Genomic DNA, 10,033 nt, shown 5'->3' with positions numbered 1-10,033 from the left:
CTTTATATACCCATGTAAGGAACCAAGGGGAGTAGCCAGATGCCTCTTGTTTAATCCTAAGAAGTTTGTTTACGAATTCTGCGAAGAGACTCTTGTCTTCATATTTCACCACCTTGTATTTATGAAGGACATACAAAAAATGTGCATCCTTTATTGACAGAACTGCAAATTAATATCATGGCCCATATCTCTTTCATCACTAATGTGAACGCAACAAGTCGAGTGCATATTTTCCCAAAGTTTACGACAGGGAATAAAAATCAGTTCGTTTTTGCATAAAAACTAAGTAGTATAGCTCTGGTGGGAGTAGCAGTTTATTCTTATAGTCCCTTCGACCTACCTGCCTCTTTCTCTACCATCCTTATTTAGGTTTTACCTACCAATTAGATTTTAGGATTCAACATAGACTGAAATGTATTACAAACTGATACAAAGAGCAAACGTCTTCGTATTGAATTGTTCTACCATGCTCACATTTATAATAATATTTCGCATTGTGTGATCTGTCCTCTAAGCAGGCATCTCTTGGATACGCAACACACTGAGTTGAGTGTAGTTAAAAAAATTAAATAGTCCAATGTGAGTTCTTTCTTTAGTGTTTACAACTCTCGCTTTGATTTAAACCTTATCATAATGTGCAGCTTTAAGACATGACATTCTAGCATTCTTTTCTTCGAACTATAAGTGCGGGCATTTAAGGGCCCTTGAGCTTGTCCTCTAGTAAGTTTAATATTTGGCACACCCAAGTAATTAGTAACCCTGGAACACAACACGCTATTTGTGAAAACCGTAAATTTTGGCCTCCCTTTTACACTCTACGTGTCTTACACGGATACTACCCTGTTCGTCATTCAAGATCAAGTATTGTAAAGCAATAGGTGGTTGAACATCGGTCATGGATACTCGTTTTTGAGGATCAGACCAGTAGTATTTGGTTTCAGAACGTTCCGTCTGAATTACAAGATTATATAGAAGCTGGAAATTGTCACGGCTTCCCTGAACTATGTGACACCACCGTTATATTGGATCAGCCACTCTTTTAGGCTATCAATATAATGCAAGCCCACACTAGAATTTTCACATCGGAAATACAGTATTCAATGAGGTCTTTATGGAAATCGATAAATATTTTTGCTAATCTTGTCACCGTGACAATGTTCAAAGTCTGTAGATTATCTCAAGCGTGGATTTAAGGCTGTAAAACTTCCTATGGATTACACAAATTATTGGTGCTTGTGTGTTTAAAAAAGATTAGGCAAAATTTTCAGCCAATGCGACGAGAGTCCTTTGGAGATACTGTAGTTAAGCGACTCGATAAATCTAACGTTGTTCAAATTCCATTAAAATTACTTTTGTGCCACACATGATCAGGTCGAGAATGAAATTGGTCTATTCAAGAAATATTTCATATCCTGTATTTCGTGTAAATTAATATGAAAACAAAACTCTATCTATTATGAATAATTATACAAATATTATTGAATTTTCCCTTTCCTTCAGCAAGTAATCCATAGATTTAGCCATAGTGTTTATTCTGAATGCTTTTATGAGAGTGATACAGTGTTTTCTACCAATGCATTTCTAACAGAATGTAGAATAATACAACATTTTACATCATAAACTTTAATGCTTTCAATTACATTTTCATTATAACGGTTTTCCAAGTCAATTCCAAATTACATAACTCTTCGGATCTTGGTTTACTCGTGTCAACCCGAATGTAAAATTGGTGGTTTGAAAGCATAAAGTCCTTACAGGTTTTACAATAAACTTTCCTGTAAACGTTTCGATTTCCGTTACTACGAAAATACAAATTTTTGACATTCATTACACTTTTTGACTGAACTGCCTAATTCATTCTTGTGAGCCATGAAACAAATTTGGTTTTTAGAGTTTGTTACAGTTTGGATGTAGAACTCTCTGCATGTTTATGTTTTTTTTTCTAGAAATTTTTTTGTGTTTTGTAGTTATAAAAATAAGTTTCTTAAATTATTGTTATCATGCTAATATACTTCTGCACACACAGACAAAATGTCAGAATTATTTACATAATTCCTGTAATACCTGTAACTATGTTTTACGGTATTGTTAATGAAACACGATGAATTAAACTTGAGCGTCAGTTTTGAGCTTAGTTCAGTCCTTGATTATAGATCCTTCTGAAGGATCTATAATCAAGGGTTCAGTGTTATCACCAAAAAGGGGGAGTAGTTTGGCTTCAACTTTGTAACGGCTCATGAGATTGCCCTGCATAGTGTTTTATTTTGTCTGTGGGTTATGTTCAACAGTTCCCTGTCTGCCCTCTCTACTTCATATAGACATTGTCCAATTATTAGTCTATGAGCTCTTCTCTTATCACAAACTTTATATTGCCAATATTAAAAAAACAATAAATACAAGGCTACATTTGTGAGATCCGAGCTAATTTTCGTCTTCAAAACTTTTATGTAATGGTGATATCAGAAACCTGGTTAAGACCAAATATTTCTAGCGGTGTGATAGGTATGGCAAATTATTCCTTTTTTAGAAAATATATACTAAATGAAAGAGGATTTGTTGCTGCATGGGTAAAACAATGTCTGAAAGCTAAAACTTCGCATACTTATCTGTAGGAGTTTTCAGAGAGACTAGAATTGATTTTTTTTAATAATTGATTTGCCCGGCGTCATATGCTGGAATTTTGCTATCGACTTTCTTTTATTGGGCATCTGGGAGATTAAAAAAACGTTTTATCGCGTTTCATATCAGGCTAGAGTTTTGTCATTGTCAAGGGTGATATGATTTACTAATGAAAACCTATAACTGTTATTAAAACAGGTTGACTGGTATATTTGATATACAGATTAGAAACTTTAAGTATTTGGTAGTTGTTATATTTTAACTCTGTAGAAACATCTTGATCGTACAGAGAAAGAAGGCGTTTCGCATGATGTAGATTTAAAATTTTGCATGAAACTTTTATACATAGACAAGAATGAGGTCTATGGTAACAAACAATACGCTGTTTGATTGACTAATTGAGTGATTGAACACTTTATTGTGACAGGCGAAGTTACAACCATTATGTCATTTCTTACACTTAACCTGAATCAATAAAATGCAATTACAAAACTACTTGTAAGTAAAGAAAAAACAAAACAATCTGTAATAAACAACATAGTCAAATAAATAAAGAGAAATGACCACATTTAAAATACAAAATTAACTTAAAAGTGGTATAACTGCTTCGATAAAAGAATACATAGAAATAATATGTGTGTGTTTTTTTTTATAGAGGTTTGAAAAAAGATCTTCCAAAGACACCACCATCGCTAAACTCCACCGTCCATCTTCCGGCAGATATACGTGGGGGTAGTGTGGGATTCCTGCCAGACTGGCAGACCTACCCACTAAAAAAAACAATCCTCTCCCCTCCCCCCGTAGATGGTACGGGGGGGACTGGATTGGAACCGCGTTAGCATTACATCAATCCAGTCCGTGCTGCGTCTTGCAACGCCTACTCCAGGTTACTGGTCCCTTTCTGCAATTTTAGCTTTCAGGAGGCGCTGTGCGTAGGCTTCAACAGCTGACCAATTTTCTTCTTTTTTGATCATATAGGCCACCAGGCTTGAGGGGGAGAGCCTGGTGCCTATGATCTCTTCAGTGGTGCTTCTACAGTCAATCCACCGAGCACACTCGAAGAATGTGTGTTCGACGTTGTCAATTTTGTCAGGGCAGTATTTGCACGTCGGAAATGTGTGTGTGTGTGTGTGTGTGTGTGTGTGTGTGTGTGTGTGTGTGTGTGTGTGTGTGTGTGTGTGTGTGTGTGTGTGTGTGTGTGTGTGTGTGTGTGTGTGTGTGTGTGTGTGTGTGTGTGTGATTATTAAAACTAAAAGTAAACAATTTCTTCGTAAAAAAAGATAAGATATAACCATTGCTTACTTGCCTTGTTTCTAATATATATAAATAGAACACAATATGAACAGTTATATACAAACAATAAAAAACTAATTAAAATTATCAATAAAACACTTAACTAGAAAAGAAGAGAAGCTATAACCATACACTAACACATTCATTCCTCCTGCCACTAAATAAGTCTAGTCCAATCTGCTGGTTGTGATGGCATATCCTCCAAATTGCTACAGGATGTTGGTGAGTTTGTGGTGTCTTCCTTATCGCACCTGATAAATACATCTTTCAAGCAGGGTAAGTTTCCAAACACTCTTAAATGGGTCGATGAAATGATTACCATCCTATTTCAACATCGTCATCACATTCAAATAATGTTGAAAAGCTATTCCTTCATCACATTTTCCCACTTTTAATGTTAAATTAAGATCTTTTTGTCAGGCAGTTTGGGTTCCGTCAAGGCACTTCAACCGAAGATGCTACGTTCAATTCATTTTGAACGTTCCTAAAGCTCTCTCGATGATCACAAACACGTTTTTAGTACATTTTTAGATTTACGTAAGGCCTTCGACATGGTCAGCCTTAAGCTGCTCTTAAAATTTTCGAGTTAGGGAAAACGTCTTTCATTGGATTTCCACTTTTCTTATAGGTAGAACACAAACAGTTTCAATTTCTTATGTAGATGATAGGAGCCGCTTACCTCGTCAGTCGGTTGAGGAATTTAGGTGAAAATGTTTCCAGATTACTCGTAGACAAGGACGGAATTGATTCAAGCCAATGCATAAACTTCCTTGGACTTATGATTGATTCTCACCTCAATTTTTTAAATTATATCGATAAGATATATGGTAAGTTAAACAGTGGTATCTTTAGTATTAGAAAGCACAGTTTTTTACTTTCACAGTTTGAGGACAAGGAAATCCTCCCCACAGCATATTTTTGTTGAATATATCCGTATTTGTCCTATGTAGTTGCAATTGGAGTGCTGAAACCACATAAATTAAACAAATTTGTCACTTGCTAAATCAATCAATTAGGCTGAATTTTTTAATGAAAATATCATATTCCTGTAGAGGGGGTTTTCAGTCCGTATTCTTTTTCCTGTTTTATCTACATTCTTACCACTCAAACTCCTTACATGAAACTTAACAACATACTGCAACCTACCAACACTAAAAAATACAATTTTCAAAATTCCTGATCTTTAGTCATACCAAAGTATAAACTACGTTTTTTTTAAAAATGGCATATGACTCTGCAATTATATTGTTTAATACCCTTCCTCCACAGCGTAGGTCGGAGTCGGATATGGTTTTATATTATCGGAAGCTTCATTGTTAGTCCGTTCGGAGTGTTGCATTGTTAGTGAGTATTGTACCGAACTTTCTAGTACCTATGTAAAATAGCGATACTTCAAAATAATATCTAATACAATCATATATGATATTTAATGTTGTTTAGACTGTAATCCGATGCCTTTTATAACCCAATCATTAAGTTAACTATTTTAATAGATAAATAATATTGATTTGACTTTTGTCAACGCACAGTTGTCTTCAATATAATCAGACAATTTTGTATTTAATTTGATGTCCATCTATAAGATTTGATGTCATTGAAGCCTATCACTCAATATGCCTATACATTTTCTATTTTGTCTGCCGGGGAAATGTAACATTTTAATTTATGTATGATCACCTGTCTATCTGTCCGCAGGACATCTCAAGAATGAAATAAGCAACAAACTTATAATTTTGTGTGCAATAGACACGTAGCGTGGCGTACTACTATCCTGCCCATGTATTTGAACTGATACATAATCAAAGTGTATATTCAAAGTGAAAGTAAAATTATTGTTATATTTAGTCGATATATTTTATTGCATTAACTGTCATTAGCATGAACAACTTAAAAGCTTACAGATTTTGAAGTTGTGGACTTAAAAATGCTGCATTGTTTTATCATGAAAAATAAACATAATATCAAAGCAATGTCGTTTCGTCGACTTTATAATAATATATAAGATTATATGTCAGTATGTGGTATACTAAAAGCGCTGTAGTCGATGTTTGAAGTTAAGGTCACGTGACCCACGCTAACCGCCATCTTAGAAAGCTTTATAAACACGAAAGGCCGGGGTATTGTTATTACCCGTTACTGAACTTAAAAGTTTAATTAAATCGCGTTATTTTATCTCCAACATGTCAGAAAATAGTGCTGAAGTGAAGAGTGAAAATTCTGTTGAGACAGAAAACCAGGTATATATGCAAATTAATCAATAAGTGGTGTTAAAATTAAGAACAGGATGAGCTGTTCGGGCAACCAACGTGATAGTGTTGTGAAAATATGGTTTGCAGGAGTATTATAATTTAGAACATACAAATTAATTATTGTGTGGGTATTTAAGAGTTTGTGTCAGGACTATAATTTTATGGAGATAATTTTAACGTTGTAACGTAAGCTATGTTGTTTTGCAAGTAAATGTGATGGTCATTATCTGGGGGGGGGGGGTGGGGGGGGGGGGGGGTGGGGGGGGGGGGGGGTGGGGGGGGGGGGGGGTGGGGGGGGGGGGGGGTGGGGGGGGGGGGGGGTGGGGGGGGTATAAAACTTCATTTCTATATGAGGAACACCGAAGTTCAATGATGGTGGATATTATGTCACTCTTTGGGATTTGGCTGAGCGTCAGCAAGTATTTTTATATTGGTCTCTTATGGGTAACCATGATGGAAACGAGAAAATCGCAGAGTGAATAATATATTTGTAAATAAACAAAGGTCACTCATAAGAGATTTTAACATGTGACACACTAACTTCATTTTTATGGTGACTGGAGTGAAGACATTTACTATTTAAACACTGATATTAAACCTAATTTAATGAACAAAGATGAGAATAAGTCACGTGGCAAAATATCTCGAGAATGATTTTATCTGTAGATTTAAAATTTTGCATGAAACTTCATTTCTACACAGACAAGAATAAGTTCTAAGATGTTACATGTCCAAACATGGAATTTTGCTGAGCGGTCGTTGGAGCCTATTACCCAATAAGCTGACACAATTTCTCTTTTGTTTGGCGGGGATATACAATGTTCTTTTCCAAATGACTGTCATCCTATCTGTCAATATTGGAATTTTGCACTAAACACAGACAGCAACAAGCCTGTTATGTGGTTTGGCATACTTCTACCTTGTAATAAGGAAAACCTCACAATGAGAATTGAACCAGGCTTCTAAATTACAGAAGACCAGGTCCTACCAACTGAGGTATCATATTGTGTAGACTTGTCAGATTAGATAGACTATCCCTCACTCCACTATAAACAGGTTATAACTTATCACTGGATAATGCAGTTCATGCTTATCCTATTCTGTAGTTAATCAGAATTTTCTTTTACAATGGCATTTTTAACATTATTCACTTTTTTAATTAATCGGATACAGTAAGGTATTAATTTATAAAATGGTTTTTACAGTTTAGTTTTTGGCTAGAGATTTTTAAAACGATAAAAAGAATCAATACTGGGAGCTTTAACAATAATCTTGATCTTAATTATTAACAAAATAATTGATCACTTTAAGATATCAAAACGTTTTAGTTATATTAAATAATTATACACAATCATTATACACTGTTCAAATTTTGTGTTTGAACATGGCTTAAGCATCATATTAACATGAGTAAAGAAAATTAAAAAAAATTAATAGTCATTAATCAGTTTGTTGTAAAATGTAATGTTTGAGTCTAAATTTGCTGATTTGTAAAAGGGATTTGAACATCTTAGCAACAAACATTGTATTAAATAGCAGTCTATGAGTATTAAGTCCTTAAACAATACTTTACAATCAATCGCAATCTACATTTTGACCAACATTTTAATGTTTTTAAATTTTGAAATACAATTTAACTGTAAACATTTTATGTACACTTTGCAATACACATAGTGGATTGTAGTTGATGAAAGTTTGAATCATAATTGTTTCATTTTATATCCAATTAAGTAGGTTGTAGCGGAGAAAGCTTTAATCAATCCTGTTACAGCAAATTATTGAATTATTTTCCATGGCAAAAGTGATATTTTAACTGAAAATCAAAACTTAATTTCTTATTAATTATGAACAAAAATATTTCAAATACAAATTTGGCTTGCACCTACTTTCAGAACTGGCAGCTATTTCAACATCTGTACAATGTTTTGCCACCCTCAAACATTTTGTAACAAGAAGTATGATTGTAGCAAACGAGGGAAAAAAATCAATCCGCAAACAAACAGCAGGTAGGTTTCCTGTTGCTTATGGACATTTGTATCCCCTCAATTAATGATAATTACATTTATTTGTTTAAAATGCATTATTAACAAAGGATTAGTTGAAAGGATAACAGGATTATGGACATTGCTATGTGTTTCAGAATAGAAATGCAACGTGCCTGCTTTTCAATGTAAAATCTTAATACACAATGTTTACCATACCATGCAATTAATGTAAACATTTCAAGACATGGCAATCACACTTGTAAAATGGGATAAAGCCAACATTTTACATTGTGAATATTGTTTTCAAGAGAAAATGTTCTTGTAGCACTCATGCTGGTGGAGGAATGGGATGAACTGATGGAATGCTCTCACTGTTATTGCTTTACATTTTTTACACACGCACACACACATTACATTTTCGCCTCACCAATTTTCCCAAGGCTCCAACCAATTCAGATTATTTAATTATTATATGACTTGGGAAATATTTTGTACAAACAAATACTTTTTTCCAAAAAGTTAATAACACAGTATCTTTATTATTATTATTTTGCTTATTATTAGAGGGTTTTACATTTTATTTCCGCCCTCCTCATCTATGGCCTTGTATATCTCATCTGCCATTCTACCCAGAGCATTTGTACCGTGAGAGTATGCACCATCGGTCGCTCATATAATAAATGAAAATGAATCTGTAAATGAGTTGCTAAGTGCTAATCTCGAGAACGGCTGGACCAAATCGGCTAATTCTTTTTGTAAAATATTCGTTGAAATCCTTGGAAGGTTTAAATGAAGAGAAAGATCTGTAATGTTTCCAGGAATATTTTAGAATTCTGCAAAAATGGTAATATTTATGTTTCACAATCCAAATTTAACTGATATCAAACAGCTGTTGACACTTTCAGCTGAAGTTCATAAAAGAGGCTGAATCACTTGTTTACACCTTACATTTTAGAACAGTGTACAGCCATTCTTTCCAGGACTACAAACCAGAAAACTTATATAACATAAAACCTTATAAACGATTATTTTAAAATTTCGCATTAAATTAATAGTGATCCCCCTTATAACGGGTTGTATGTGCTTTTTGACAGTGTATAGACTTATATACTGCCCTACATATATACCTGTATTGTATATTTTCTTCATCAGGATAAGGCAAACTCAACTATGGCATTGAAAATATCTTAGACCTAAAGTTGATTACAAGAGTCGTAAGTGGACGCGTTTTGACCGAAACACACACACACACACACACACACACACACATTCTTCATCGGTACTAGAAGACAAATTCAACTATGGCATTTGAAATATCTGTGATCAATAGTATATGAGTATATGTTTCCAAGGCCTATATATTTGCATTTTTCTCGATTGAGGCAACAAGGCAAACTCAGATGTGGCATTGGAAATATTATAATTCCAACAAGAGATGCTCATACACGGCAAAACCTGATACAAGGTCTAGTCCCTTAAACTGTGATCTTAACCATAAACACTGAAATATGTACCTGGTGTATACCTACTTACGCTTGAAACATTTCAATAGGTTGCACCATAAGTGCGTTTAATAAGTACACTTAGTACTTCGATCTTGAAATTTGCTTGCGATGCCGTGGATAATAGCAGGTCTAACAATAAACATGTTATCAACATTGTTGGCCATTTTGAATATTTGAGATGAATGTTCTTTTTAGCTAAAGCTTTGTTGGCTCTCTATACTGAAATACATTATTTATATAATTAATTGAATTAAAATTAATTAATTTAAGCAGAATTCATAAAATTGTCTTCTAAGTACACGTAGGAAATACGTTCGACACAGTTCATTGAATAAACAAACCAATACATCAATTTAATATGTCGTGTGCTAAAAAACAACTA

Source organism: Homalodisca vitripennis, chromosome 4, assembly GCF_021130785.1.
Source record: "Homalodisca vitripennis isolate AUS2020 chromosome 4, UT_GWSS_2.1, whole genome shotgun sequence".
Taxonomy (NCBI): domain Eukaryota; kingdom Metazoa; phylum Arthropoda; class Insecta; order Hemiptera; family Cicadellidae; genus Homalodisca; species Homalodisca vitripennis.
This window is presented reverse-complemented; position numbering follows the sequence as displayed.